General features: G+C 42.8%; 1 protein-coding gene across 6 annotated transcripts in view; it reads left to right on the forward strand.

Moving 5' to 3' along the window:
• Positions 1-27,771, forward strand: part of ELFN1 (extracellular leucine rich repeat and fibronectin type III domain containing 1) — a 444,895-nt gene that overhangs the window by 255,175 nt on the left and 161,949 nt on the right. The window lies entirely within an intron of this gene.

A 27,771-nucleotide genomic window follows, 5' to 3' on the forward strand; every position in this document is an offset into this window, starting at 1 on the left:
CTCTGGGAGAGCTGTATGAGGCTCTATGTGCTGGAAAAAGGTCTCGCAGAAAGCGTCCCCGCCCTGACCAGGAACTCGATCGGCTCTGGCGGCATCGGAAGAAACTCTTTATTCAAAGAGGGCTCATTCTCCGAAATTCCCTTGACCCCGTATCTGGGAGGCGGATCCACCAGATCCTGATACCCCGAAGAGACGCTCGCGTAATATTGGACCTCTATCATGACCAATCCGGGCACTTTGGGGTGCAAAAGACTGAGGCCACTATCCGGCAGAGATTCTACTGGATCGGGATGCGCCTAGACATCGAGAACTGGGTGGCAGAGTGTCCAGCCTGCAACCTCAGCAAAGCTGGGAGAAGTGAAAGAGCTCCTTTACATTCCATTACCTCACAGAGGCCTAATGAGCTGGTGGCTCTGGACCACGTGAAGTTGGCTCCAACTCGCTCAGGTTATACCTACGCGCTGACCATGGTCGACCATTTCACCAAGTGGGTTGTAGTCGCCCCTGTGAAGGACCTCACGGCGAGAACCACAGCTGCAGTCTTCTACCGGGAGTATGTAAGGCATTATGGCTCTCCCAAAGCCGTGCTGACTGACAGGGGACCTGCATTTGAGTCCCAGCTGTTCCAGGAACTTTGTCGTTTCCACCAGTGCAAGAAGCTCAGAACCACAGCTTATCATCCTCAAGGGAATGGACTCTGTGAAAGGGTCAACCAGATCTTTATAAACCTGCTCAGAACAGCATCAGTCTCCAAGCAGGCAGAGTGGCCCCAGCTCCTGGACGAACTCGCGGAGATCTATAATAACACCATCCACTGCTCTACGGGGTACACACCCTACTACTTGATGTTTGGGCGGCAGGGTCAGCTCCCAAAAGATCGGGCTCTGGGGATCCAAGTCCCAGATGAAGTGAATCCTCTGCCAAACACTGACTGGGTTTCTGAACATCAGCACAGAATGAAAGAAGCCCAACAGATTGTGAACCATCGTATGGGCGAAGCTCAGCACAGACAAGGAGAGGCCTATAATCGGATGGCCAACGCCCCTCCACTTCAAGTGGGTGACAGAGTGTGGCTTCGCAAGTATCACCGTGCTGGAAAGCTGGACTCCTTGTGGGAAACAGAGCCATACCTAGTGACGGGTATTCCCTTTCCAGAGTCGGATGTGTATGAGGTTCAGAAGCCAGGGATGGCTCCTCAAACGGTGCATAGAAACCGGGTGAAGCTTTGTACCAAGGAAGATTTGGCAATGAGGTCTTCTCCTTCACCACCAGTGCATGCAGTTGAAGTATCAAGACCACCCGTTGCAGAAGGGCCCGCCAGCACCTTCCAGTATCTCATCCCGCTCTACCCACAGGGTCCGATGCCGGTTCCTGTTCCAGTTGCTCCCCCTGTGGCTGCTCCTTTACCGGTACCACCTCCTCAAGCCGCTTATCTCATGCCTGGCCCAGTGCCTTACAACCTCCCTGTTCCAGCAGAAGAGTTTCAGATTCCTGCTCCAGAGGAAGTGTTCCAGGTTCCTGCACCAGAAGAAGTTCAAGAGCTGAGGCGGTCAGAGCGAAGCACCCGGGGGACACCGCCTGCCCGCTACAGAGATTAATAAAATTTTCTCTTCTTTTGTACACATGTATACTGACAAAAGTTAGCTCAGGCTAGTTAGTTAGCAACTGTATTCAAGTCTCACACCTGGGTCTTCCCAAGATTCCTCCAAAAATGGACTATTTCTTCAGAGTGCTTCACCAGAGCCTTTTGGATATGGACGATGTTTGTTATTGCCTCAAAAGAAAGACTCTCCCGAAAGAACACTCCCCTTGTTCCTGTAGCTCACCAGAGACTGAGTCCAAACGTTTATTTACGTTCCACAAGTATTGTGTTGCTTTGCTACTGAAAGTGTTGCACAGAGCGCCGAGGACGGCTTATTTCAAGAGGGGGAGTATGTAACATACCAGTCAGGTATATGCTGTCTGTCTGTTCCTCGGTCCCATGCTCCCTTTAGTGTATTGTAGTGGTAATGTAAAAGTGGTAATTTGGTGTATACCACCTTAAGCTGGTCCCCCAGCATTCCTTGTGAGGTAAGGAGCACTAGCAAGCTAGCTCGATTGGTGCATGTGATGAGGCATGTCATCAATGGGTGGAGCTAATTCTCCTGTACAGGGAATCTTCCAGATCCCTGGTCAGTGGAAGCCTGGCATTACCCAGGGCAGCATCTAAGTGTCTGCACACACACTATGTGAGAAGCTGACTAGACCTAAGTCCAAACCTCTGCACGCTGTGGACCTCTCTTCAGTATCCTGTGTCCGGAGAACCCAGTTGTATTACAGAAGACGTCCGTGCTTCCTGTCACAGGGTCCCCCGGTCCAGTTCCAGGACCTCGCAATTATACTGCAAAAAAACCAGGTCTGTCTTCTCTTCCTCACACACCTGCACAGCCGGCATACATGCAGCACAACACACTAAAGACTCTAAAGATGCATTATTGCCCTGGAGCTCCAGAAGCTTGCTAGTCCACTGACTCCCCAAAAGTCTGCCTGTTACTGAACTGTATCCGGTCACTTACAAGTTCCTGCTAGTAAAAGCACTGTTCATTGAAAGGCCTGTGTCTATGGATTACTTATTACCCGGCAACCAGGTTAAGGAACTAGGAACATCATCTACATGATAGTCTGCTTCAGGGGCCAAGGCCTTAACACCCCTTACACTGCTCGGAGTACCACCGTCACCCGCGGCAACCGCAGTAAGGTCACCCCTGGCCACTACAGTGGTAGTGATGTGTAACTGCAGCTCAGCTCTTGGTGATTTGAACCATGGTTACCCGTAGCAACCAAGCACAGCTCAGCTTTCATTTTACCAGGGCAATATAAAAAATGAAAGCTGGGTTGTGATTGGTTGCTAGGGGCAATAAAGAGAAACTATAAGACAGAGGGATAAGATAGGTTCCCTCTACATGATTTTTGGAAGCAGTCTTATAGTAAGAGTAGAGGTCATGGAGGTCATGCCAGCACTAATACAATCGACCATGGGGACAGGGTTAACCTTCATGCCCCAACCCCTTTACAGGAGTTGTCCAGGGTGCTTTCAAGTTAAAAAAGAAACCATAATCACCTGCTCGGATCCACTATAGTTGCCATTCTGACATCTCAAAGTACCTGATGCTATATGCTGCTGTCTGGTCCCCTCATTGTTATCATTATTATTATTACTACTACTTCACCCTTATTTGCTTTTAAAGGGAACCTGTCACCAAGTCAATGCTATCTAATCTACCACCATCCTGTTATAGAGCAGGGAGAGCTGAGCAGATTGATATATATGTTTGTGAGAAAAGTTTTTTTTTTACTTCAAAGCACCCTAGACTAGTGTAAAGGGTTTGGGGTATGAGGGTTAACCCTGTTCCCATCATTGCTGGCATGACCTCCATGACTACGGGCATCACACTTACACAATTACGAAGCTCGCCTCTACTCGCATCTCCGCCTGTGCCATAGACTCCATTATATGGTCAGTCAGATTTCGTCCTCCGCCCAAAGAATGGAAGGGTTCATTCTTTGGGCAGAGGTCGGAATCTGCCTCACCATAGAATGGAGTCTATGGCACAGTCGGAGAGTGAAGCGGGAGCGCGTGGGGATGAGCAGCGGAATCCGCCATAAGTCCTCCACATGTTTTCACACATACCCTCCAACTGAACTCTTTCGTCAGTATTCTTGGGGCCATCACCATCTTCTCACAGAAGTTGACCTACTATTGCACCAAGTTCTTTTGCAACAAACAAATACGTGTATATCAAGGAAAGTTACGGTATAAAGGCTATGAAAAGAATACAGTACACATTTTAATTTTTGGGCACATTTAAGAATTCAGCAAAGTGCCAGAGGGAAACATTTATCAAAGCAATGGAAGAGCTGTCAGAAAAGGTCACACTTTGTAGCTCTGACTATGACAGACTCCACGGGGAAATCCATGAAAGTATTATATTAGAGTTTCTGGATTTGCCAAATAAGTTCCCAACCGAGTGAGTTAATTTTTTGCTATACAGAAAAGAGGACAAGGTATAAGAAGAGCAGTTCAAGGAACAGGAAGAGTTAATTCTGCAAATTAATGGGTTTCCATAAACCTAATACCTCTGCCTTCATTAAAGCACCTTGACCTTCAGCGTATATACTCTGGCTTATGTGTACAATAGAACGTACAGATACTGTATAGTGGAGATGAGAATAACATGTGACACAGGCCTCTGTCATATCATCCTAAACTTAACAAGTAACACAATGATGAGTTGTCAGAGGCAAATAACCAATTCAGCTCTGTGACCTGATATGTTTGGTTAAGGAATCTCATATATAATATATATATATATATATATATATATATATATATATATATATATATATATAATTTGAATAGGATTGTATTGCAGTTTTTACCATAACCTTGGGTTGGGAGTGGCTCAAACCACCATAGACCTTTATTAGACAATACCCTGTTTCCCCAAAAATAAGACATCCCCTAAAAATGAGACCTAGTAGAGATTTTGCTGAATTGCTAAATATAAGGCCTCCTCGAAAGTAAGACCTAGCAAAGTTTTTGTTTTGTTTGAAAAGATGCCTGCCGAACAGAACACTGGCTGTGATTCTTTTTAGCCCACCGCTGCATGCAGGACATGAAAGCCGTCACCTGCCGTCTCCTTTTGTTCCCTTCTGCGGCCGTCACTTCTAAATTTGCAGGCAAGGAGTCAAGAGGCCCCAGCCTGCTGCCATCTCCGCTGTCCTCTACCGCCACACGTGGAGCTGCAAACAGTTTGATTTTATCCCATCGCCTGCCACCATACCATATGCTGTCCCTGCTGTGCTGTACGAGTGTGCTGTGGTGAGCTCCCCCTAGTGGCAGGAAGCTGCCATACCATACGCTGTCCCTGCTGTGCATGTGACATGTGAATTCTTCTTCATGGAAAGATTAGACATCCCCTGAAAATAAGACTGTGTGTATCTTTTGGAGCAAATATTAATATAAGACTTATTTTCAGGGAACACAGTAGTGGAATGCGAGAAGTTGGATCTCCACCCATGACATGCAGGTATTATGGTGTCCATGTAAGGGCCCTAAAACACAAGTCTATATTGCCCTGAGTAAAAGGGTCATTGGCTGATTCATTGGCTGAACTTTTAATTCTGCCTTGCTAAAAAAAACACATAGTTCATCGACCACAAATCTCCCCATATAATAGTCAACGAATGATGGACATGCTGAAACCTAAACTTACATCCCATCTGATGTCCTACTGTATATAACATCACCTAGCAAAATCCAAAGACGGGGACGGAATACACAAGCAGATGACATTAAGTCAAACTTGAAAGGTTAAGAACGGTGAGTTGCACTGATTTGCCTTTTCAATTTATACGTCAGCATTGGAAAAATGTCAATTCCTATCTTCCACCTCGGTACAAAATAAAGCAGGAATCTTAATTGGTGCAGGGCATCCTGGGTAACACCTAAGGCTGTCTTTAAAAGTGATGTATAGAAAGTCAGGGCCGGCTTCATTTATCAGGCTCCCACTGCGTGTCTGCATTACTTTACACATATTCTGTATAAAGAAATATTGATCTGGGTGCGGGGGGCTCGGAGTTGTCTGTGGTCCACTTTCTTCAATAAATGGCTGTGAGCTGCAATATATTATTGTCCAGTAGGGGCAGATATGGAGCAGGCTCGGCTAACAGTTTCTTTTTCCTTTGCGTATTTCCGTAGAGCAATGGGGAAGCAGTAGGGGCTCCAAGGTGCCAAGCGGGCACATCAATACCACAAGTCTAAGGAGCTCTGCGTCCTGACAAGTCCTGCTCTTTCTCCTAATCAATGCCCTCTTGCTTCTTAAAAACAGAATAATTCCATTACCAGACAGTTCTTTGCTCTATCCCTCTTGCTGAATAAAGCTTTTTATTAGTTGCAGAATAAAAAATAGAGTTGACGAATTCTCCCTAAGGTGCTAAAGTCATTTCATCATTGTAAATGACTGTCGCAACAGGACTTATATTGGAACGTTGACTTGAAAGTTCATTTTCTCTCGCTTCCCGCGGAACATCTGCAGGACCGGGTTTAGACTTTACGCTGCCCAAAACTAATGCTATTCTAGCCTTGTCTAAGATATGTATCAGGAATTATAATGTGATTACTATTGATGAGCGAGTACTAAAATGCTCGGGTGCTCGTTACTCGAGACAAGTACTTCCCCATACTCGAGTGCTCGTTTCGAGTAACGAACCCCATTGAAGTCAATGGGAGACTCGAGTATTTTTGCAGGAGACTCAAGTTCAGTAGAGAGAAGGTCGTGTGAAAACCTGTCAACCTCAGAAATTGATGGAAACACCACGGAAATGGACAGGAAACAGCAGGGGCATGTATGCATGCCTCTGAGGCTGCCTCATGGCACCATTATGCCTAATTCTGTGCAACAGCCTGGTTAAAACAGAGGGACAGCAATGCATTCTGGAACCTATAGTACTGAGTACATCTGCTCAACCAGGAAATACAGAAACACAAAACAAAACAAAAAAACACAAAACAAATGGATTTTTCGTAGTTTCAGAACTGGGATAGATAGATAGGTAATTAATAATGCTATATGCTTCTGCAGAACTTTCTTTTTTTTTTTTGTCTCGATCCGGAGTTCCCCTTTAAGAAAAAAAAAAAGAAAATATTAAATTAAGAAAAAAGTACAATATATCTATACATGGTGTCTTAGTAAGGGGTGGTGTGGTACATCATAGTGCAAATGTTTGGGGGGAAAGCACACATCCTTCTAAACTATCAAAGTGGTAAAAGTGAACACAAACTGTGCAATCAAACAACAACAACCAATGAAAAGTGAGATAAGTGCAGAACTTTAAACTTTTACAATGTGAACTATGAACTGAAAACAGTCACCCAACAATAGTGACATCCCATTCCCATTTTTGTCAACTCCATTTCCTCACTCTCCTCCTCACTTTGAGTTACATCCATGACAACAACTGTCTGACAACCGGGTCTCATCGTCATCAGACACCTCTTCCAACCCTGCTTGCAAGTCCCCACTCTGATCACCCACTGAGCTGCATAGTTTGGGCATCAGGACAGATTGACTGCTCCGGCTGTTCTGACTCAAGGAAGGGTCCAGAAAAGAGTTCCCGGGAGCATGGTGGTGGATCTGAATCCCTTCTTTCCCTGGAGGGGCCAGGCTGTGGGGAAGGAGGCTGAGCTAATGGGTGGACCTAGATACACGCTGTGATACCCCCTTACAATGAGCAGTGAAGTTTTACAAAGGTGTACTACAAATCCCAGCAATACAGTGTAGTACCCACTAGTTTAGTGTGGGGGGGGTGTACGGTACTATCTGGTACTGGCTTTTATAAAGGTGTACTACAAATCCCAGAAATACAGTGTAGTACAGCAGCACCACCAAAATCAAAAAAGAGTACACTGAGCACTTCTTAGGGGTCTGTATGCAACACCTAATGTCCCCTTTCTGCCAGCAGCCGATCACCACAGTGTGCTGCTGAAAAATCATGGTAGCAGCACTGCAACTCCCAGCAAGCAGTCTGTAGTAATAGTATTAAAAAACGATTTGAAGCCCTAAAAAGGGCTGTTTGTTTATATTGCTAGTATATACCCTGTCTACTGGAACGCTAAATCCTACACTGACACTCTCCCTGAGAAGCAGCAGCTCTGTCCCTAATCTCTCACAGCATACGTCTGAAGCCAGCACTGCCTGCGCCTTGTTTTATATGGCAGGGTCATCTGATCTGGCCAACCAATCGCTGCTATCGACATGTATGGGTCCCACGTCATCGCAGGATGTACCAAAGAGTCTCCTGCATGTTTATTGGCTGAGAAATAGCGCCCAAACTTACAGGAAACGGATGATAAGATTTTCTCGAGCATCGCGAGATGCTCGTCAAAGTAACAAGTACCATCGAGTACCCTAATACTCAATCGAGTACCAAGCTCAGACGAGCATGCTCGCTCATCACTAGTGATTACCCTAGAAAAATATATATATATACATTATATGCTGCCCATAGAAATCTAGTAAGAAGAGAAGAGGAGTTAGCCACAGTGTAAGTTAGAGTGTTGAAAGCTCTTTGATGTATTATCTCACCCTGGTACTTGATTCACGGCCTACACTGCTCACTGATGCTCTATAATCTCCTCCATGCTGCTGCTTCTTTTGATGATGTGCTATGGAAATATAGAGGAGCAGTGTATGTGAGACATCATAGCAGCAAGTCACCACTCACTAGGTCAGAAATAAATGAAAACTACAGATGAAGTTTGCAGAGGGGAAATATGGTGAAAAATAAGATGTACAAGGTATATGATGGTCAAAAAAAAAAAAAATTTATCTTACCTGAAAAAAATGTTGAAAGTTTACTGACCAATGTAATGTTATTAGTTGATAAGAGTAGGAGCACAATTTAAATTAATAACTCAGGACATTTCTGCAATGATCTAAAAAATCTGTGCCTGGGTAAGTAAAGGAGCAGGGACATCAGTTTTTTTTTATAGGAGTCCCCGCAGCTGTACCAGTTTTCAAGTAAAACAAAATTACATAAAAAAAATCAGTTTCTTCTTCTGTTGTAATAACATTTGGAAGAGATTTGATTAGTTCTGTATCAATTTACTCATCTCGATCTGCATGCCATGTTGGGCTCCTGTGCCACCAGTCGGGGGCCACTGCTCTATAGTGCGCCAGAAAGCACAATATCAGTAATACTGGAAACATATTAAGACTTTTATAGTAACGTTTCATACTATGTGTGATTTCTTGAACAGCTGCTACTATTAGCAATGGGGTGCCCCCCTGTATTTTGCAGACACCACCGCCACGCAGTTGTATTTTGTGCTCAGACTAGGCACGTAAACATGATAACCTTCAGCTTTACTACTGCAAAATAAAGAAATAAATAAACTTTGTCATTACCAAAAGCTCTTTAGTGCTTTTCAGAACACAGGATTAAACAGTATTTTTTTCTGTGAAACAATCATCCAGAGCGGTTGTAAATCAGTAGGTAGTGACAGGAAAGTGGAGAGGTAATAGTGCATTTTATATGGTTTGTGGTTCAGCGCCAATGAAATTTTAACATGGATATAAAATAAATGGTTCAGAAAATAAAAAATGCAAGGAACAAAATAGAGCCTGCCAAAAATGTATACCATGCAAGGGGAAATTTGCAGTCCTTGCCAAGGCTTATATGTTAGGGGGGATTATCCTCGTAACAGAGCATTGATCTATAGACACCTGTGGTCCTCCAGGTGGTAGAGACTCTGATCTGTTTTCTCTAATTTATTGACAAAGTTCTATAGAATTTCCGGTCTCACGTATTAATGGACTAATGGATCAGGTCTCATGGTCTTTGGATTTTTATTACTTTGCACAAGATAGAGGACCTCCGTGTGCCTTCAATTTTATAAGTAGACGTGGGGTCCTATTCCACAAAGCAATTTTTGGATGATTAACAATTAATGATCTTAAACGACCGCTATGGCGAACAACCTGAAATCGCTCACCTAATTACACGGAATAATAATTGTTGGTTATGATTGTTCTTGCGGTCATCCTGTCTTCGCCACTGCATTCGTTTCAGAGCTATTACACTAACCGATCTGGTAACTAGTAGGTGTAGCAATAACTTCACGTGGCTTGTTTCTCCTCCCTTGATCGGCATGAATTTATATACGCTGGACGCTTTCAACCGTGTGTGTACATTTAAAAAAAATCTTGTCGCCAAAAGGAAATGGCAAACAAAATTTTGTACAAATTTATATACACAGAAGATTGGCAATAGAAATCTTTGCGGTCAGTATCCAGCCTTTTTTTTCCTTTTAATGTCTTTAGCCAATAGAATTTGCCCTAGGAAGTTTTTATTTAAGTTATGACCAGGGAACGACCAAACAACGTCTTATTACACCGAACGATGTGCGAATGATTTGCAAACTTTCAACAATAAAAATAGGTCCAAAATCTATCAAGCGACTAACTATTTCTTGTTGGTCGTTTAATCGTTGTCTGCTATTACCTGAAACGATTATCGTTCAATTACGAACGATCTAACGATTTTTCGAATGATAATCATGCCATGGAATAGGGCCCATACAGTATTTAAATAAATCATTTCCATATGACTTCCAAGGGAATGATAGAGTACCCCATTAGAATAGTCTACTATGGAGTCACATCTACAATTCCATCGTATGGAACCATAGGGATGGAGCATGTGGCTATTAGGGATGATCGAACCTCAGGATTTTGCAGGTTTGATTGAACTCGAACTTTCTCAAACCTGCAGCATTTGATTCCCGATGCCTTCCAGGTTCGTGGGGAAGGAGGAGACAGCCAGAGTACCGCCGGGAATGCCGGGTTACAGCTAGGTAATAGGCTGTATCCCGTAATTCCAAGCGGTACTCGGGCTGTCTCCTCCTTCCCCATGGACCAGAAAGGCATCGGGAATCAAATGCTGCAGGTTCAAGAAGGTTCGAGTTTGATCGAACTTGCAAAATCCCGAGGTTCTATCATCTCTAGTGGCTATATGGATTCCATGAAACTCACTAGCCACATCAAAGATCTTTAGGTTTGCATGGGATGGTAGCAGGTCTTCTGGTACTCCTAGAAGGTGAACATCACTTTTGTTTTGTTACCCAACAATTCTACATGTAGTCACCCACCTCTGTGAGGTTATATCGGACTTCTCACATGCAAACAAGAAGCTACCCTCATGACTGAAGGAATATCAGGAGTCCGTCATTGTGAAGATTCCAGTAGTATTGTATGTATCATTTTAGAGATTATTATTGCTCCTCGTGTTCTGCTCAAGGATACATTTGTATTTTTGAGTAGCTTTTGTACAGTATAAATACTTAATATTGTAAGCATTTCTAAAGAAGGCTCTTGAGCAGTTGTAGAATGCAAAACATTTGAGACAGATGAGACACGGTTGTATCATGGTTTATTCAATGCACAAACGACTTCTAAAGAATATTTGTCAATGAAAGGCTTTTCTAATGTGTTTAGGACAAATATTCTGGAAATAATCAAGATATTCTGCATTATAACTTTATTTGGTCATATAGCCCTAAACTGTATCTAATCAAAATTTCAACTAAAAATAACTGTTCATCCCTTCAGAGACAGCAAGGGGTGGGGGAACATAATACAGAAGTGATACTTACCTGCCCCTGTGCCCCTGTGCTTCTGCAGCTGCAGCGTCAATATCCCAGCTGAGAAAAGCCCATTCACTGGGACGGGGACACTGCTACAGTCACTGACTGGCTGAGCAGGTACTTCCCACTGGGATGTGATGAAGCAGGAAACCAGAAGAAATTGGATCCCAGTGGTGGTCAGTGAGCTGGCGAGGCTGCACTGCACGGGCATGGGGATGGATAAGTATTATTGCTTTATTTTGTTCTCCCCACTCCCTGCCGACCCTGGATTTTTAGATTTCCTAGGAATTCCCCTTTAACTCTGCAGCCACTTTTGGCAGTAAGGACCTAGCCCTATTTTCCAAATCTAACTGGTCTTGTCCTTGTCCGTGGTAGATTACCAGGTACAGCAACAGGGGACAGGGATGACTATGACTATTAGGTACAGCAACAAGGGGAGGCGATGATTAGATAAAGCAACATTAGACAGGGCCAAGATCAGGGTAGGAAGAGGTTAATTGGTTGTTTGTGCTTACTACACTGTGTCAGGGCTCTTCTTCTCTCCTGGCTCTGAATTGCTCTTACAAATAAAAAAGATCTTAGACAGGAGAACTCTCAAAAGTTGGCCCCTCTTGTTATACTGTAATTAGTCCACCAATAATGATGGAACAATCACAGCGACCCACAACTGAGGTGAGTGGTGATAAGTCCCTGATAAAGTATGTCCAAAAAGAACTTTAGCTTTAGATAAGTGGTCAGGAAAGTTTGAATCTGTATAGTCTGGCGGGAAGAAGGGAAGGTGGGGATGCATGATCGAAAACTTTAAAGAGTCACTGTCGTATTTTTTTTTTTTGCAGAAATCAATAGTCCAGGCGATTTTAAGAAACTTTGTAATTGGGTTTATTAGCCAAATCTGCCATTATCTGCATGTAAAAAGCCTTTTCCCAGGTCCCCCCCCTCCTTCCTCTTTTTCATCCACTCTGAAAAATCTGAAAATTGTGACTTGTTGCAGGAGACGTCCCCTGTCTGCTCTAGGGAGAGGGGAGGGGGGAGGAGGAAGGAGGGAGTTAGCCGGCAGCAGAAAGCAGATAACAGAGGATTACAGGCACGGAGCTGGGTGACAGCTGTAATCAGAGCTCAGACAGGTCACTGGTGACTGTCCAAGAAGATAACGGGTGAGATATTTGTAGATTAACTCTTTGTTGTCCTGTTTTGGTCTTTTGTTTAGCTCTCTCCATAGGAGAACAATGAAGACAGGGGGGAGAGCTTCAAACTGCTTTTTCATGATAAAAATGCATTTTTCGGATAATAAACCCAATTACAAAGTTTCTTAAAATCGCCTGGACTATTGATTTCTGCAAAAAAAAATTTCACGACAGTGACACTTTAAATATGCTTAAGGCTGAGTTCACACTGCGTTTTTGCAATCCGTTTTTTTGCATTTGTGTGCATCCGTTTTTCCATTGACTTCCATTGTAAAAAAAAAAAACGTATCAAAACGGATCCGTTTTTTTTTACGGACAAAAAAGAGCAGCTGACACTACTTTTGTGTCCATTAAAAAAAAACGGATCCGTTTTGATCTGTTTTTTTTTACAATGGAAGTCAATGGAAAAACGGATGCACACAAATGCATCTGTTTTTTTCATCTGGATGAAAAAAACGGATTGCAAAAACGCAGTGTGAACCTAGCCTAAGACCTAAAGAAAAGGTTCAGGAGGGAAGTGCTTTTGAAAAAGTTGTCCAAGTAAAAGGACTGTACTGCTAATGTAGATACAGTAGGCAGATTTTCCCAATAATTTAACACAGGAGCTGACCCTACAGCTGTTGTAAAACCACAATTCCCTGGACGGCCAAAGGATCCCATTCCTGCACCAGGCAGACCAGAAATGTGTCAGATTTATCACAGTGGATTAAGGTAAATTTGATGCATCACCAGACACTGCTGTCTACGTTTGGACCAACTTAGTTAGTTAGACCAAATTAGTTAACACCAAAGTTTTTGCCACATGTTGCAGTTAAGCCAGACTCCTTTCCTGCTAATCCACGGATAAATGTGATGCAAGGTGTGATCAGGACATCTGGCACGTTTGCCATAGTAAATCTATCCATTCTGATGTGCCTAAAACATGGCCTTATGGAGCTGTTCTTTAAAGGGGTTATCCAGCTCTACAAAAACATGGCCACTTTCTTCCAGGGACAGCCCCACCCTTGTCTCCAGCTTGGGCGGGATTTTGCTTCTCAGTTCCATTGAAGTGAATGGAGCTTAATTGCAAACCGCACCTGAACTGGAGACAAGAGTCGTGTGGTCTCTGAAAGAAAGTGGCCATGTTTTTGTAACACTGGATAACCCCTTTAATGTCAACTCATGTACCACCCACCCAGAGCCTATATTATTACTTGGGTTGTTTCTTTAAAAATTGTGGACAATAAATATATTGCATCACAACATGTTACAGTATTCTATGTCCTTTACATCTCAGCTTTACATGCCATGCCTTTATAGGAAATTTATGCTGTTTTTTAAGGGGTAGCACAGTGCATAACCATACCCTTGGGGGTACTTTTGAGTAGGGGGTCCTCACATTGGGAAGTTCCCAGTGGCTAGCCATTAAACAGTTACACTACAATTAAATTTACTTCCAAGAGTAATGATACCAATGCAGTACAATATGAATAATATGTCTCGTATACATAAAAGAAAGCTCCTGCAGACAATGAATTATGCATAAAAAAACATAGTTTGACTGGTAAAGTCCCGAAAGTGATTGTGGCAGTTTTGCAGTTCCCGAGGTTTGTTTCAATTACAATAAAGCAAGTGAGAGGCATTAATTTAATTGAAAACAGTCAGATAGACAAACAAGCTCTGGTTCAATAGCTGGCCGGACAAGCGTCCCAATATTATGTTTACAATACAATTATCTGATGGACCTTGAATGGCGTTACCACAACTGAGCTCACGCTATGGGGGACATTGATACCTGCACATGTTTAAGTGCCTATTGTGATGGGTTGTGTCTCTGTGCCCCTGAAACCCATCGAAACCATCTGCCTTAATTTAATTTATCATTAAATTACATAAAAATTTAATGAGTTTTTCGGATTCGTAAACAGGCTCCTGTTCAAGGATTTTATTAAAACTATTACACGTCGGTACGGAGCTGTGCACGTAATTAGGTTTCGTTGCGCTTGAAATTCTTACAGTTGTATAATTTCTCATGCCGATGAATGGATCAGAGCCAACATCATACGTGTGAATGGTACCTAGTCATCCGGCTAGTCAGTATGATCTACTTATAGTAGATACTACTGTATCTATAGGATATAAAAGTAATGACTTACAGTATACTGGCTCTACACATTACATAGCTGTTGGCCAAATGCTTAATCCAGAAAAATGTACAGTGGTCCGTTAACATACGATATGAGTTGGTTCCAGGACAACCATTGTATGTTGAAACCAAAACTCTATGAAAAACTGGTAATTACTAGTTCTGAAGCCCCAAAATTAAGAAAACACTGAAAAGTTAAAGGAAAATAAGCATATAACTAATATGAATAAAGCAAGTCATTACATACAGTCATAGGCCAGGTTCACACTACGCGAAACACCGGCTGTCTTGTGACCCAGCCGTGTCACAGAATGGTGAAGGTCAGTGAAGGTCGTACTTGCAGTACCGCAGTATTGGCTGGATGATCTTCATTTGTGCTGAATTCACCATAGCTGACAATGGAGAGTGTGGCCAGAGCCGCACTCTCCATTGTTTGACCTGTCAGGCCTGTGTGGCCGCTATTCAACTATTCAATGAATAGCAGGCACTCAAAACTGACATGTCAGGTTTTTGTGCTGCCACTAGGGATCCCGACTGGAGCGTATACTATGCGTATACACTCTGACCGGGATTCCCTCAGACTGCAGTACAACGTAATTTTTGTATTAATCATGGTCATTGTTGCAAATCTTCAACAACGGCCATGATTAATACAAAACTTACGTTGTATGAACATGGCCATAAAGAGCTACTGGAAACTGTAAATTAACTAATACTGTGGTTTTTCCAGTAAAATGGTCACTTTCATTTTTAGATTATCTTTTTATTCACGCAGATCCTGCCTGTAGCATGTCTGTATGTTGAGTCTGGTCTCCAGTTGCAATGGTCCAGAAAGTAACATTGTATGTTGAAAATTTTGTATCCTGAGACCATTATAAGTTGAGGGATCACTGTACACTAATCTCACCCAATGGCCTGGTAACACATGAATGATGGCTTATCTCCCTGAGAACAAAAGGATTGGGAATGTTGAAATCCAAGTACCTGATCATTTTCCATGGTGTTTCATCAGGAGATGCTGATACACTTTAAATTACTTGCCCACCTCACAGAAATTGGAGAGTTTGGCTGACATTTGTTACCCATGTATGGTTAGCTTTAGATACATGGACAATGCATAAGCAATTGGGGCAAGTAGATTAGTTTTCAAAACTTGGATGCTAGCATAAGTACTAGAACACTTGCCTTTGGATTTTCATTGAATCTCCATTTGATATAAATGTAAAGCAATACAAGGTACCTAGAATCATTGACTACTGAAGAAGAGTTGTGTCCAAGGCTAATTGAAGGCTAAAGTAAAGGGCATTCATTGCCATAGGCGAACCACAGTGTTAGATTCTCTCTAAATGTATATTATTTGTGTTGAAGATTTGGTGGATACCTGGTCATGCATTTTCTTGAATAATACACAAGTGACGATATATTTACCTCTCTGGGCTTTAGCTCTAGCGTTCTCCTCTGCTGCTCCCCAATGCCTGGTGGGACTGGTTAGCCAATCATAGCTAGGACAGACAAAGCCTATAAGGGCTGAAATCGGCATTCTACGCTTAGATAATCTGGGCTGTGTAATCTTATGTCAGATGTCTGTGATTGTTTTCTTAAGCACTTCATTACCATTCGTATGGGTCAATACTTAAAGCCCTATTCCACGGAACGATTACGGACGATAATCGTGCCGTGGATTAGAGTGCAACGATCAGCCGACATCGTTCATGTCGGCTGATCGTTGCAGTCGCTTGTTTTTCAACATGTTGAAAAACAAGCGACTGATACAGCAACGATCTCCTGCTGTCGCTCCGTTGAAGAGGAGCATTGGCAGCAGACGCTGCTGTATCCTATGGGCTGCCCGGACGATCAGCGATCACCCGGGCAGCCCCCCGCAGATCCCCGCCGTCCCTCCCGCACTCACCCGCTCGCTGCCGCCGCGTTGAATAGCGCTTGTTTGCTCCTCTAAACGACCTGTGAAATAGGGGCTTAAGACTGGGTTCACACTACGTTTTTGCAATGCGTTCTTTGCAAAAAACGGATGAAAAACATATGAAAAAAACCAGATGCATGTGTATGCATCCATTTTGATCTGTTTTTTTTCCGTTGAATTCCATCCTTAAAAAAAAAATAGATCAAGACGGACCCGTTTTTTTTTATATACACAAAAACGTAGTTGACCTCATTTTTGTGTCCGTTAAAAAAAAAACGGATCTGTTTTTTTTTTTTTTTTTTAATATTTTTTTTTAATTATTTTTTTTATTTAATTTTTTTAATAATGGAATTCAATGGAAAAACCGATCAAAACGGATGCACAAACATGCATCCGTTTTTTCCATTCGTTTTTTCCAAAAAGTGGATGAAAAAAAACGGATTGTAAAAACTTTGTGTGAACCCAGCCTTACCTGCTTATCGCAGCAGCCTCCACTTCCTGACTGAGACGAGATTGACAGCCTGCTCAGCCAATCACTGGCCGCTGTGCTGTCCCATCTCAATCAGTCAGTGATTGGCTGATCAGGCTACCACTTTCATTTCGGGAGTGACAGCCTGCTCAACCAATCACAGACTGAGTCTGCCTTGGCCAGTGATCAGGTGCTGGCTGTCACTCTCATCTTGAGACTTTTTGAAAAGTTCATAACAAATCTTGGTTCGTGAAGTTTGGTTTGCTCATCTCCAGTTGTGATCTCTTGGCATGTCCTTGCCTACCGATTCTACTGAAATGTGACCTTCTGGTTATTTGATACTTCAGCTGTTCGCAGTTAACCCTCAGATTACTGATCCTGCTGTTCGTACTCAGCTAGCATCTGCTATGTTTTTTTGGATTTATTCAGACTTAACACTACCCGCTTGACTCTTGTTCAGAACAAATTTTTCAACTGCTTTCTTTCCAAGCAACAAAACCTCTGCTGTCACAAAAGACGATAAGGACCACACTTGGACGGCCTTGGAGCAGAAGGTGTTTGATATATAGCCATGGATATCATGGTAACTTGAAGAACATTTGGAGGTTTATATAAGAACCATATGGCTCCCATCCATCCGAGTATTGTATTCATTGACTATAATGACACTTTCAGGGAGATCTACTAGTACATAAGCTTGCCTGACATGAACCGCCATCCTCTGGGTTTTATATGTGTTGGCTTGGGTACCAGATATGACAGACTGAGCCATATCCTCTCTTCTGCCAGAGGACGGGACTTGTATATTCACTCTCAGAGCCGCGGTACCTGATCTGTTCAATTATTTGTTTTTCATTCTGCTTAACTCTTTTGTAACATAGATTCTGGCTTGTTTGCCTTCTCTCTGTAGCTTATTCAACATTTGTCGTCTGTATTCCCCAAAGGAACAAGTGTTGTATATATGTATGAGTGTGGCGCGCACTAAGAGGTATTTCTCATTTTTCATCCATCACTCATTTCATGCAAGGCCAGGACTGCAATGTTCTTGGCGCCCTCTTTGCGATGTAGAAACATTCGTTTTTCAAACGTTTTCGAGGCTTATCCAATTTCCCAGTGGGCATTAAAACCTCTGACTGTATTTAGTCCTGTTTTCTAATACTGTACATATATAATTGATTTATGTGTGAGTTTGGGTTTTGCCGAATGCTTCACTTTTCCGCCATTGTGTTTAGAGAGTGGCGTTCCGGGGTTTTGTCAGTCTCTACATTTATTGATGTGTAATTTAAGAACTTTGTGAAAAGGTTTGTAGCGAAATCAATTTCGACCAAATAATGCAACAAATTTAACTGTGATTTTAACAAAATGGCATAAGGCACGGCTTTTATTAAGGGCTTTAAAGTGGAAAATATGCACTTGAACTGGAGCAATAGAAGAAAAACAATAGGGGACTAAACCGACTTCTCAGACGCACTAGAATACAACATAGCATGAAAAAGTAATTCACCACAGACATAAAATGTACTTGCCCAGTATATATTCTTCAGACATGGTCGTATGATTGTTTTTCATGATCTAGATCACTGATCTCGGACCTGTGGCTCTCGAGGACAGACTAGGAGTTGTGCTTTCGCAAACAGCTAGACGGCAATAGGTATGATCCTGAATAAATGCTGGTCAATAAGTGGGTCAGCATTCTGTAATGTTAAAGTGGGTTTCCCATTCCATACAGTGATGACAAATCGCAAAGCTATGCTATCACTATGATCAATGGGGTTATGACCTATTCGTGAGAATGAAGGAGACACAGTGCTCATTTCCCTACTGTGAAGTTTTCTTAGCTACGCGGCCAGGCGTGATGCTGTAGTTAATGCCATGTACTTGACACAGGGACCAGTGTGGAGGAGGAAAATGGTGAAGAGAACGTAGTAAAATGCTAGCACTACATCCCCCTTACATGTACGGGAATAAAAGAACTGTTTTGGATAAGGGTATTTATACATCTAACCTGCTGTGTCCCATTAGGACATGGGGCACTGAGGATGAAGGTAGGTGCAGTTTTCATTAACCCCTTGCCGCAAAATGACGTTTGGGAAACGTCATGTAAAGCAGGTAGTTCCTGCAACATGACATTTCCCAAACGTCATGGTTTCCCTGCCTCCCCCCGCTGACCCTATGTAAGATCAGGCAGCAGGAGGAGGCTGTGTCACACAGCATCCTCCTGCTGCCTCTGCCCGGAGGGGAGCCACGCTCCCCCCGGGCAGTTAACCCCATAAACCCTGCGGTCACTGCGACCGCAGCGTCTATGGGGATATTTCTGGCTTGGGAGGCGATCGGGCGGCGGGGGGAGGCTGTGGCATGTTGCCTCCTCCCGCCGCCACTGCTGATCCTCCCCGTGGCCGTTCTGTCCCCCCTCCGGTACCGGCGGATCGCCGCTATTACCATTATAGCTGTGAATCCACGGTTGGGGGAGATGAAATAAGTGTAAATTAGACCTCAGATCAGCCCCCTAGTAGCTGATCACTAACCCCCCCCCCCCCCCTTCCCCGGCCGGCCATCACATCCAAGATGGCCGCCCCCATCTCTGTGAACAGAGTGTCTGTTCACAGCGATGGAAATAAAAAAATGAATCAAAGCCCCATGCTCTCCGCTACCTCCGGGGCAGTGATCAGGGACCCCCCTGTGGGGTCCCGGAACAGGCGATCGGCGGTATATACTATATACCGCTGATCGCCTGTTCCCAGTGCTGCCTGGCACTTTTTATCCCCTGTCACCATAAATCATTGGTGACAGGGGATAAAAAGTGTCAGTAAGTCGCCCCCAAGTCGCCCCCCACCCCCCCAGTCACCCCCTCAAGGTTGCCCGTAACCACCTCAAGGTTGCCCGTAACCACCCCACATTACCTGTAATCTAATTTTTTTATTGTATTTTAGTAACTGCGCTATTCTAATAACTATTACTAGCTGCGGTTTTGCTCCAGCAAATTGGCACTCCCTTCCTTCTGAGCCCTGCTGTGTGCCCATACAGTAGTTTATACCCACATATGGGGTACCGTTGTACTCAGGAGAACCTGCGTTACAGATTTTGTGGTACATTTTCTCTCCTATTCCTCGTGAAATTGAGAAATTTTAAACTAAACAAACATATTATTGGAAAAATTCTAGTTTTTTAATTTTACTGTCTTCTTTTGAATACTTTCCTCTAATACCTGTGGGGTCAAAATGGTCACCACACCCCAAGATGAATTCTTTGAGGGGTGTACTTTCCAAAATGGGGTGACTTTTGGGGGGATTCTATTCTGCGGACAAGACAAGGGCTCTGCAAACGCACCTGGCGCTCAGAAACTTCTTCAGAAAAATCTGCACTGAAAATGCTAATTGGCGCTCCCTTCCTTCCGAGCCCCGCTGTGTGCCCATACAGTGGTTTATGCCCACGTATGGGGTACCGTTGCACTCAGGAGAACCTGCGTTACAAATTTTGGGGTGCGGATTCTCTCATGTTCCTCATGAAATTGAGAAATTTCAAACTAAACGAACATATTGGAAAAATTCTATTTTTTCATTTTTACTGTCTTCTTTTGAATACTTTCCTCTAATACCTGTGGGGTCAAAATGGTCACCACACCCCAAGTTGAATTCTTTGAGGGGTGTACTTTCCAAAATGGGGTGACTTTTGGGGGGGGTTCTCTTCTGCAGACATTACAGGGGCACTGCAAACGCACCTGGCGCTCAGAAACTTCTTCAGCAAAATCGGCATTAAAAAAGCTAATTGGCGCTCCCTTCCTTCTAAGCCCCGCTGTGCGCCCATACAGTGGTTTACGCCCACATAATGGGTACTGTTGTACTCAGGAGAAGGTGCGTTACAAATTTTGGCATACTTTTTTTCTCATGTTCCTTTTGAAAATGAGAAACTTTAATCTAAACATATATATTATTGGAAAATTTAAATTTTCGATTTTTTTTTACGGCCTAATTGTGAATACTTTCCTCCAGCCCCTGTAGGGTTAAAATGCTCATTATACCCCTAGATCAATTCTTTAAGGTGTTTAGTTTCCAAAATGGGGTCACTTATGGGGGTTTCCAGGATACAAGCCTTCTAAATCCATTAAAAAAAAGAACTGTTCCCTAAAAAAATCAGTTTTTGAAATTTCATGAAAATTTGATAATTTGCTGATACATTTCTATGCCCCATAACACCCTAAAAAAGTAAAATATGTTTACGAAATTATGCCAGAATAAAGAGGACATATTGGTAATGTGACTTAGTAACTAATTTATGTGCTATGACTTCCTTTCCTAAAAGCAGAGAATTTCAGAAGTTCATAAAATGCTAAATTTTCAAATTTTTCATGATATTTTGATATTTTTCACAAAAAACACACAAGACAGTGACCAAATTTTGCCACTAATATAAAGTGCCATATGTGACGAAAAAACAATCTCAGAATCGCTAGCATACCTTAAAGCATCACTGAGCTATAAGCGCATAAAGTGAGACAGGTCAGATTTTGAAAAATGAGCCTGGTCATTAAGGCCAATACAGGCTTTAGAGGCAAGGGGTTAAAGAGGTATTCCAAGAAAATTAACTTTACCCTTATCCACAGGATAGGGGAAGAGTAGGAGATTGCAGGGGTTCGACCTCTGTACCTCCGCTGATCTCCGTATCGGGCCCCAGCTTCTGTGTTATGAAAAGAGTCGCGGGTAGGGCATATGACCCGCAGCTCTGTTTGTTCCTATGAAGCCACAAGCACAATTAGGAATCAGCCCCGGACACCTTAACTCCGCACGTAGCTAATGGGGAAAACCCCAATGTACTCTACACACGCTCCGTAGGGCTACAGCGCAGAAGAAAGGTCACAGGTATCTTTTCCAGCGATGTTTATTAAGTCCACACAATAAAACAATCCAGCAATGTTTCGGTAGTACAACTACCTTTTTCCTATGAAGCCGATGGAAAGAGCCTGGCATACTTGGCTCTTTCCATCGCTCTATTCTTACCCACAGCTCTATTCATAATACACAAACCAGGGGCCCGATATGGAGATTAGCGGCGGTACAGAGGTCAGACCCCTGCGATCTTCTTCTTTTCCCCATCTTGTGGATAAGGGAAAAGTTGATTTTCTTGGAATACCCCTTTAAGTTTGCACTTTAATCTATATGCTAATAATGCGATTTGGTGCACTGGGGTGGGACCACAACCTTCAGTGCACCAATCCATCTTTGACGGCCCTCCCCTCCTAATGAATATTCATCCGGATCTCTGCAATGACGAGTGCCAGAGGGACGTTACTGCAGAGCCCAGCCCCACTATTCATTAGAAGGGGCGGGCAGACTAGGGCGGATCAGTGCATTGAGGGCGGATCAGTGCATTGATGCCTCATTAGCATATGGCTTAAACTACAAAATTAACAAAACCGTACCGAGGATCAAGGTAGAGAACTACCTTCATCCTCAGTGCCCCATGCGCTATAGGGATATAACAGGTTAGATGCTGTTAGTTTCTCTTTAAAGATAATTCATGACATTAGAAAAACATGGCTGCTTCCTTATTAGATACAACACCACTTGTCCATGGGATGTGTCTGCAATTGCAGCTCAGTCATGCTCACTTAAACGGGATTGAACGGCAATACATGACAATGAGTTTATTAGTGCAGAAAATAAAGAATCGGACAGGTGAAAACGCAACCATGGCTGTCGCATATTGGAGATATACACTGAAATAGCTCCTGAGACATATTCAGACCTATATCCCGTGCCATACTTGTGGTTTGTTTATCAAGTTTAATAGGCTAAATGTTGTCAACGTTGTCGTTGTCAGTTACACGTTTAGGAAATGGACCAAAACAGATTAGTATACTATGTGTACTCCCTTAAAGGGAAACTATCAGCAGGATAGAAGCATCTACCCTGCTGATAGCGCTGAGAATTAAAGTAATTTTCTTAACTTGATCCTTAGTGCTGTTGTTGGGCACTTGGTAGTTTATTAGATATGTAAAAAAGATGCTTTGGTGCACTGGGGGCAGGACTACCACCCTCATTTTACCAATCTGCACCGGCCCGGCCTGCCCCCTAATGAATATTCATCCGGTGAGGTGATGAGCCTCAGAGTAACATACCAATATTTATTAGAAGGACGGGCTGGCTGGACACCCGAAAGTGGTAGCCCCGCCTCCATTGCATCACAACAGCCTAATTTACATATCTAACTGTGTTCACAAAAACAGTGTTGAGGATCAAGGTAACTCAGTGGATCCTCCCCAAGTATTCCTCCTTGAGGGTATGCCCACCTATACCTTTGACATGAGACAGGAATTATGTGATGTACACAGGCCCTTAGATATTAGATTATCAGCAGATCCTGTTGAAATTTTTGTGATCATCTGATTTAAATCAATGGAAGTAGAATAGGCATCATCCATCCTTGGTCCCTAGAGATCAACATAACAGAAGTCAGAGTTAGTGCTGTGGAAAGTGAGCAGCCATGAATGTAGACAGACTTTATTTTCTATGATCTTAGTGTTAAGTACCAAAAAGTTGCCTCAACTAAACTGGTTATCAATGAGATTACAGGGATTTAGGCATTAGTCTACGGTCCGTGCTGTATTAGTACAGGGACATCTGCTAACTGAGCGGAGATCCCTTCAAGATTTTATGAGAAGACTTTAGAGTTGGTCCCTTTTAGCTGGATATATTCTACTTCCCATTTTGGATTTCTTGGACATCTGAACTCCACCATTTCCTGATAGTTACAACCAGATTATTCTAATAGAGACAGCTAAATACTAGGTGTACCATCTGCATTGTTCACTTCTAATGTCCAGTTTGAACAACGACAATTATGGCAATGACCAATCCGTCACATTCTGAACACCAAACTTGCCCAACAGACCCCATTGACTACAATGTCCGGTTCCTACCATTTTACCTAAGAAAACGTTGGTGTTTTGTGTGGCATGTTTATACTGTCTGTAATACAGATGCCAAAATGAGACTCCATTGCAGATGTGAAGACATCCATATTGAAATATGCATCTCACGCGCCTTCTTTCCTCAAGTGAGTAAAAATCTGTATTATCATATGGGTCAGATTAGTTGATGGCTTTCGGATAGGCCAGTGGACTCCTACTAATCATTATAACCTGGCAGCACTATCCATATGAATGTCACTCAGCCTATTCAAGCGACATAGATTGAACCTCCTATATCTGGATGGATGTGTTGGGTACCAAAATGATTGGACAAGGTCCCAGGTCAGGGAATCCCGCCGATCACACATGGATTGCCCAATCTAAGAATATAGACAACTGATGTTACAGGGGTTATCCATGGTTAGATAAACATAAACCTGTACACCTGCCGAATTGTTTGAGTTTGGCAACATTCTCTGAACGTGAAAGCTCAGCATTCGACTTCCGCTGTCTAAAGAAGTTAGATGCAGCCCTAGGGAAATATGGATACAGCCATAACAGCTCGGCTCCATTTACTTCAAAGGAGTTGAGCTGTAATACTAGAAGCCACTGATAAGTAGGTGTGGTGCCGTTTCTTTAAGAAAGCAGCCATGTTTTTTTCTAGTCTTGAGCTATCCCTTTAAATTTCTTTAATGTTCCTTTAAGACATATAAAACTTTACTACTGATTAGTGAGTTTGGCTGGACTGGCCCTCAGAGGATACACAAGTGGCCCTGACCCCTAAGAGGTGCAGCAGCAGCTCAAGTTTATATGGCACTATTTAAGTAAGCCTAAGAGAGTCTACAATTAAATCAGAGATTTATAAAACTTGGTGTAAAGTGAAACTGGCTCAGTTGCCCCTAGCAACCAATCAGATTCCACCTTTCATTTTCCAAAGAGTCTGTGAGGAATGGAAGGTGGAATCTGATTGGTTGCTAGGGGTAACTGAGCCAGCTTCACTTTACACCATGTTTGATAAATCTCCCCCAATGGGAATGTGCACTTCTTATAGTCTCTGGTGGCCTCTAGGTATCTAGGCACTGACACTGATGCTAGGAAATATCTATTGCCTATGAGTGTCTTTTTTCTATGGAGCCGCCATAGCAAACGCTTAGGCATGAACAACCAGTCTATAAAGGAGCAATCGACATTAGACCACAGCTAATGCAACTCGGTATTAAGACCTGTCACTTCTTAGAAGATTATAATCTAATGTGCCATAACCAATATGGGAATTTAGCTTTGATCAATCCACGAAGAGTCGCTCTCCGAGGAGCTCATTGTCTGCCATAGTTTACGGCCTATTTGTACTAGTAGTTATTAAAAAGCTGTCCTGGGCCTCAGCACCCCATACATCTCAATCCTCGGCTATTGCCTCCAATTTGCTCTTCCTGACTTCTCTCTCGTCGACTTCACCTCGGTTCCCTCATGCCGGAGGCCCATCATCTTCATCTGTCTTCGGCTTCTCATTTGCCTTTTAATTTAATTACAATTTATGTCAGATGCGAGATCGTAACCTTAAAGCATCGAACATTAACATTAAGCAAGAAAATGCAGCTTAAAGAGGATAGACACGTACCAGAGAGGGAAAGCAAATAGTCGTGACTGTTTGTATCCAGCCGCGTCACATGACGAACAGGCTTAGCCGTAACTAGCTTACATCATTCCTGAGCCACAAATTAGATCTGTCCATACCACTTTATCTGCACTGAACTAATACATGTTGGATTATATAAGCCTTGTTTCTTTAGCCGGCTATCCACAGCCTTCGTTTATATCATGACCCAGTTTCAGTCGAAAGCCAATAAAACACTGTGGCAGGACTTTCTGTATTGTGGCTTTGCAGATTCACGTCGTATCAATTTCCAGAATTTCCATTTACGGAGTTCTCTAGGAATATGAAAACCCTTAAAATAAGGGCAATAGTGGGGGGGGGGTAGCTATTGGGGGTTTAAGCATGTTAAAGGGGTCTGCCAGCTATCTATAAGCAATAATAATAGAACATTGCTGGGCAATGTACTGTAACTAAGAAGGAGCAGAGGTCGGAGATGTTCACACTGACAAGAAGCTGAGGGTCCCAAAAGGGCTTAAGACCCCAGGCTGCTGGCAGTAGATGATGTCTAATGGTCTGATCTCCACTCCACCAATCTTCACTATCAGTATGGATGATATTAGTGAATCTCTTATCTCTGATCCATTTCTATGTTCCATAGTGATCTGTGACTGTCACTTTCCTGTATAGATAGGAAGTAGCCATTGGGGACCCTTATAAGGTGGGACAGATCCCTACAGATCAAATATTCATATCTATCTATCTATCTATCTATCTATCTATCTATCTATCTATCTATCTCCTATCTATTAACTATCTATCTACTGCATCAATTTGCAGCACTGCATAATCTTCAATGGTACTTAGGTAGTCTTCAGTGCTTGAAAATTACTCTGTAAGGGAGCTGAAATGTAGCTGTCACATCTATCTATCTATCTATCTCCTATCTATCTATCTATCTATCTATCTATCTATCTATCTATCTATCTATCTATCTCAGTGGTTTATTTACTCAATAGTGGAGCAATATTTCATTTCCTCAGTGAAACTAGTAATACATCTGATATTCATCTGATCTATCTATTATCTATCTATCTATGATGCCTATAATCTGAATCCTTACAGTCTCATAGCTGGTAGTAGAGGACAGTACATGTTTCCTAGATTGGCACAGTCAGCCTTCTAATACCAGGGGCCCCATCAGAATGAATGAGAGACATCTTGGTGTCACCCGCTGCTGTAAGTACAATGATGTTCTGAGCTGCAGATAAATCTGTGTCTATGAAGAATGCCTGACAATACACCCATCGATCCCTCCGCTGATAGATGATAGTGGCGCAGATGGCATTTAGAAGGTGAATTCTGCATTTCGGTCAGGTCGCACCAGACATCTGTCTCATTGCTCTATAAAATAGTTATTTTAACAGGGCTCAGGGATTTTTTTATTTTTTTTTTGTGGATCATTCTTTCAAAATCTGTTCTGTCTGTCAGGCTGCAATCCACTGAGCTCATGATTGAAAAACTCATAGGGGTCCATTTCTCAAAGCTTCTTTTGTGTGTCACGTGATGGTAATAAGACGCCGGGCTATTTATTTCTATGGGAGTTACATAAGCTTCGTATTATCACAGAGAGCGCTGTATTCTTTCCCTAATGTGAGAATCAGAAATATATGATGAAAAGGCCCAGGAATCCTGGAACACAAGTTTTTTTCTATGCTATTTCTCAATATGGGCCTCTTGCCTTTATAATGCAGCTCCACGATCCCTCTCTGTATTGCAGGGCACGGGCTCAATCTTCATTGACAATCTCTGCTTAAAATTTGCCTTGGCCGTAGCCAATGCACCTGGAGCAGATCCCAAACGTCTCTCTGCGTATTAATGCCCCCTCGGCACTTTCTTCGGCTTCAGCCTTCATCTGCAGGAGTCAAACTTTTCATTGCTTTTTGATGTATGGCCGTGGATCCACGCCAGTGGGTGAGAGGCATGACAAGGCTGCAGAAATATATTCATTATTACATTGCATTTCTCTCCTCTTCTCCCTCCAATAGCTATGGGAATCATTGCGAATAATTTACTTTGCACTGTGCTGACTATGTACACCGCACTGCCCCAAAGCCTTTAACATCTAATTGATGATGTCTTAGATAGACTTCCATAGTGTCACATAAGGTAAGGCGCTCTTTTTTTGGATACTTACTACAGTTTTTATTCTTCATGGGGGGGTTATAGAGGGGGTTATTTTCAGATGCTGCTTTTCATAAAAGTATTCCAGGAACTAAAATTAAAGGGGTTATTCAGGAGTAGTTTCACTTTACAAAATGCTTGATAAATCTCCTCCTATGTGTCTCTATGGCTACAGACTACAAACGAACCTTGTGTAGTCTGACTCTAC

The sequence above is a fragment of the Dendropsophus ebraccatus genome, chromosome 9 (assembly GCF_027789765.1).
Source record: "Dendropsophus ebraccatus isolate aDenEbr1 chromosome 9, aDenEbr1.pat, whole genome shotgun sequence".
Taxonomy (NCBI): Eukaryota; Metazoa; Chordata; class Amphibia; order Anura; family Hylidae; genus Dendropsophus; species Dendropsophus ebraccatus.